A 6000-nucleotide genomic window follows, 5' to 3' on the forward strand; every position below is an offset into this window, starting at 1 on the left:
TAGATTTCATTGTTCTTGACATAGATTGCAATCCTTCATGTCCTATTATTCTTGGTAGACCTTTCCTTAGAACGATTGGTGCAATTATTGATATGAAGGAAGGGAATATTAGATTCCAATTTCCGTTAAGGAAGGGCATGGAACACTTTCCTATAAAGAAAATTAAATTACCATATGAATCTATTATGAGAGCCACTTATGTATTGCCTACCAAAGATGGAAATACCTAGATCTATCCTTGCTTTTATGCCTAGCTAGGGGCGTTAAACGATAGGGCTTGTTGGGAGGCAACCCAATTTTATTTTTATTCCTTGCTTTTTGCTCCTGTTTAGTAATAAATAATTTATCTAGCCTCTGTTTTGGTTGTGTTTTTGTGTTTAATTAGTGTTTGTGCCAAGTAGAACGTTGGGAAGACTTGGGGGAAGTCTTTTTGATCTTGCTGTAAAAAACAGAAACTTTAGCGCTCACGAGAATTGCTGCCATTTTTTATTGGGAGTGCTATTTAGTTAATTCTTTTTGAAGATGATTAATAGATAAATTCCTCACGTCCATAAATTTTTTTAAGAATTTTTGGGGTTGAAGAAGTATTCGAAACCTACAGATTACTACAGTCTGTTCTGTTTTTGACATATTCTGTTTTCCGTGTGTTGTTTGCTTATTTTGATGAATCTATGGCTAGTAAAAGAGTTTGTAAACCATAGAGAAGTTGTAATACAGTAGGTTTAAAACCAATATAAATAAAGAATGAGTTCATTACAGTACCTTGAAGTGGTGTTTTGTTTTCTTTCGCTAACGGAGCTCACAAAATTTTCTATTTAAGTTTTGTGTTGTGAAGTTTTCAAGTTTTGGGTAGAGATTTGATGGATTATGGAACAAGGAGTGGCAAGAGCCTAAGCTTGGGGATGCCCATGGCGCCCCAAGGTAAAATTCAAGGACACCAAAAGTCCTAAGCTTGGGGATGCCCCGGAAGGCATCCCCTCTTTCGTCTTCGTCCATCGGTAACTTTACTTGGAGCTATATTTTTATTCGCCACATGATATGTGTTTTGCTTGGAGCGTCTTGTATGATTTGAGTCTTTGATTTTTAGTTTTCCACAATCATCCTTGCTGTACACACCTTTTGAGATAGACTCACATGATTTGAAATTTATTAGAATACTCTATGTGCTTCACTTATATCTTTTAAGCTATATAGTTTTTGCTCTAGTGCTTCACTTATATCTTTTAGAGCACGGCGGTGGTTTTATTTTATATAAATAATTGATCTCTCATGCTTCACTTATATTATATTGAGAGTCCTTTAGAGCAACATGACAATTTGCTTATAGGCATAATAAAAACTTTCATATAAGTGCATTGAATACTAAGAGAAGTTTGATACTTGATGATTGTTTTGAGATATGGAGATAGTGATATTAAAGTTGTGCTAGTTGAGTAGTTGTGAATTTGAGAAATACTTGTGTTGAAGTTTGCAAGTCCCGTAGCATGCACGTATGGTAAACATTATGTAACCAATTTGAAACATGAGGTGTTATTTGATTGTCTTCTTTATGAGTGGCGGTCGGGGACGAGCGATGGTCTTTTCCTACCAATCTATCCCCCTAGGAGCATGCGCGTAATACTTGGTTTTTGATGACTTGTAGATTTTTGCAATAAGTATGTGAGTTCTTTATGACTAATGTTGAGTCCATGGATTATACGCACTCTCACCCTTCCATCATTGCTAGCCTCTTCGGTACCATGCATTGCCCTTTCTCACCTTGAGAGTTGGTGCAAACTTCGCCGGTGCATCCAAATCCCGTGATATGATACACTCTATCACACATAAACCTCCTTATATCTTCCTCAAAACAGCCACCATACCTACCTATTATGGCATTTCCATAGCCATTCCGAGATATATTGCCATGCAACTTTCCACCGTTCCGTTTATTATGACATGCATCATCATTGTCATATTGCCTTGCATGATCATGTAGTTGACATTGTATTTGTGGCAAAGCCATCGTTCATAAGTTTTCATACATGTCACTCATGAGTCATTGCACATCCCGGTACACCGCTGGAGGCATTCATATAGAGTCATATCTTGTTCTAGTATCGAGTTGTAATCATTGAGTTGTCAATAAATAGAAGTGTGATGATCATCATTAATATAGCATTGTCCCAAATAAAAGAAGGCAAAAAAGGCCCCAAAAAAGAGAATAAAAAGGGGCAATGCTACTATCCTTTTTTCACACTTGTGCTTCAAAGTAGCACCATGATATTTATGATAGAGAGTCTCTTGTTTTGTCATTTTCATATACTAGTGGGAATTTTTCATTATAGAACTTGGCTTGTATATACCAACAATGGGCCTCCTCAAGTGCCCTAGGTCTTCGTGAGCAAGCAAGTTGTATGCACACCCACTTAGTTTCTTTTGTTGAGCTTTCATACATTTATAGCTCTAGTGCATCCGTTGCATGGCAATCCCTACTCCTTGCATTGACATCAATTGATGGGCATCTCCCTAGTCCATTGATTAGCCGCGTCGATGTGAGACTTTCTCCTTTTTTGTCTTCTCCACATAACCCCCTTCATTATATTCTATTCCACCATAGTGCTATATCCATGGCTCACGCTCATGTATTGCGTGAAAGTTGAAAAAAGTTTGAGATTACTAAAGTGTGAAACAATTGCTTGGCTTGTCATCGGGGTTGTGCATGATGAGAGCATTCTTGTGTGACGAAAATGGAGCATGACCAAACTATATGATTTTGTAGGGATGAACTTTCTTTGGCCATGTTATTTTGAGAAGACATGATTGCTTAGTTAGTATGCTTGAAGTATTATTATCTTTATGTCAATATTAAACTTTAATCCTGAATCTTTCGGATCTGAACATTCATGCCACAATAAACAAAAATTACATTGAGAAATATGTTAGAAAGCATTCCACATCAAAAATTCTTCTTTTATCATTTACCTACTCGAGGACGAGCAGGAATTAAGCTTGGGGATGCTTGATACGTCTCCAACGTATCTATAATTTTTGATTGCTCCATGCTATTATATTATCTATTTTGGATGTCAATGGACTTTATTTTACACTTTTATATCATTTTTGGGACTAACTTACTAACCGGAGGCCCAGCCCAAATTGCTATTTTTTTGCCTATTCTAGGGTTTCGCAAAAAAGGAATATCAAACGGAGTCCAAACGGAATGAAACCTTCGGGAACATGATTTTCTCAAAAAACATGATCCAGGAGACTTGGAGTGGGCGTCAAGAAACAATTGAGGAGGCCACGAGGCAGGGGGCGCGCCTACCCCCTGGGCGCGCCCTCCACCCTCGTGGGCCCGTCGTTGCTCCACCGACGTACTTCTTCCTCCTATATATATCCACGTACCCCCCAAAGTGATGTGTGAGTAGTTTACTTCAGACCTTCGGGGCCATAGTTATTAGCTAGATGGCTTCTTCTCTCTCTTTGGATGTCAATACAAAGTTCTCCTTGATCTTCTTGGAGATCTATTCGATGTAATATTCTTTTGCAGTGTGTTTGTCGAGATCCGATGAATTGTGGGTTTATGATCAAGTTTATCTATGAACAATATTTGGTTCTTTTTTGAATTCTTTTATGTATGATTGGTTTACCTTTGCAAGTCTCTTCGAATTATCAGTTTGGTTTGGCCTACTAGATTGATCTTTCTTGCAATGGGAGAAGTGCTTAGCTTTGGGTTCAATCTTGCGGTGCTCGATCCCAGTGACAGAAAGGGAAACGATGCTACCTCTTGAGCACTGCATTGGTTTTCCCCGAAGAGGAAGGGATGATGCAGCAAAGTAGCGTAAGTATTTCCCTCAGTTTTTGAGAACCAAGGTATCAATCCAGTAGGAGGCTACGCGTGAGTCCCTCGCACCTGCACAAAACAAATAAATCCTCGCAACCAACGCAAATAGGGGTTGTCAATCCCTATAAGGCCACTTATGAGAGTGAGATCTGATAGATATGATAAAATAATATTTTTGGTATTTTTATGATAAAGATGCAAAGTAAATAGCAAAGGAAATAACTAAGTAGTAGGAGATCAATATGATAAAGATAGACCCGGGGGCCATAGGTTTCACTAGTGGCTTCTCTCAAGAGCATAAATATTCTACGGTGGGTGAATAAATTACTGTTGAGCAATTGACAGAATTGAGCATAGTTATGAGAATATCTAGGTATGATCATGTATATAGGCATCACGTCCGAGACAAGTAGACCGACTCCTGTCTGCATCTACTACTATTACTCCACTCATCGACTGCTATCCAGCATGCATCTAGAGTATTAAGTTAAAAACAGAGTAACGCCTTAAGCAAGATGACATGATGTAGAGGGATAGACTCATGCAATATGAAGAAAACCCCATCTTGTTATCCTCGATGGCAACAATACAATACGTGCCTTGCTGCCCTTACTGTCACCAGGAAAGGACACCGCAAGATTGAACCCAAAGCTAAGCACTTCTCCCATTGCAAGAAAGATCAATCTAGTAGGCCAAACCAAACTGATAATTCGAAGAGACTTGCAAAGATAACCAATCATACATAAAAGAATTCAGAGAAGATTCAAATATTATTCGTAGATAGACTTGATCATAAACTCACAATTCATCGGTCTCAACAAACACACCGCAAAAAGAAGATTACATCTAATAGATCTCCACAAGAGAGGGGGAGAACATTGTATTGAGATCCAAAAAGAGAGAAGAAGCCATCTAGCTACTAACTATGGACCTGTAGGTCTGAGGTAAACTACTCACACTTCATCGGAGGGACTATGGTGTTGATGTAGAAGCCCTCTGTGGTCGATGCCCCCTCCGGCGGAGCACCGGAACAGGCCCCAAGATGGGATCTCGTGGATACATAAAGTTACGACGGTGGAATTAGGGTTTTGGCTCCTGTTCTGATCGTTTGGGGGTACGTGGATATATATAGGAGGAAGGAGTACGTCGGTGGAGCAACAGGGGGCCCACGAGGGTGGAGGGCGCGCCTGGTGGGGGTGGGCGCGCCCCCTACCTCGTGGCCTCCTCTTTTCTTTCTTGATGTAGGGTCCAAGTATCCCGGGTCTTGTTCGTTGAGAAAATCACGTTCCCTAAGGTTTCATTCCGTTTGGACTCTGTTTGATATTCCTTTTCTTCGAAACCCTAAAACAGGAAAAAAAACATCAATTCTGGGCTGGGTCTCCGGTTAATAGGTTAGTCCCAAAAATAATATAAAAGTGGATAATAAAGCCCAATAATGTCCAAAACAGTAGATAATATAGCATGGAGCAATCAAAAATTATAGATACGTTGGAGACGTATCAAGCATCCCCAAGCTTAATTCCTGCTCGTCCTCGAGTAGGTAAATGATAAAAACATAATTTTTGATGTGGAGTGCTACTTGGCATAATTTTAATGTAATTCTTCTTAATTGTGGTATGAATATTCAGATCCGAAAGATTCAAGACAAAAGTTCATATTGACATAAAAATAATAATACTTCAAGCATACTAACAAAGTAATTATGTCTTCTCAAAATAACATGGCCAAAGAAAGTTCATCCCTACAAAATCATATGGTTTAGTCATGTTTCATTTTCGTCACACAAGAATGCTCTCATCATGCACAACCCCGATGACAAGCCAAGCAATTGTTTCATACTTTAGTAATCTCAAACCTATAAACTTTCACGCAATATATGAGCGCGAGCCATGGACATATCACTATAGGTGGAATGGAATATAATGAGGGGGGTTATGTGGAGAAGACAAAAGAGGAGAAAGTCTCACATCAACGAGGCTAATCAATGGGCTATGGAGATGCCCACCGATTGTTATTAATGCAAGGAGTAGGGATTGCCATGCAACAGATGCACTAGAGCTATAAATGTATGAAAGCTCAACAAAAGAAACTAGTGGGTGTGCATCCAACTTGCTTGCTCACGAAGACCTAGGGCACTTGAGGAGGCCCATTGTTGGAATATACAAGCCAAGCTC

Source organism: Triticum aestivum, chromosome 5A (genome assembly GCF_018294505.1).
Source record: "Triticum aestivum cultivar Chinese Spring chromosome 5A, IWGSC CS RefSeq v2.1, whole genome shotgun sequence".
Lineage (NCBI taxonomy): Eukaryota > Viridiplantae > Streptophyta > Magnoliopsida > Poales > Poaceae > Triticum > Triticum aestivum.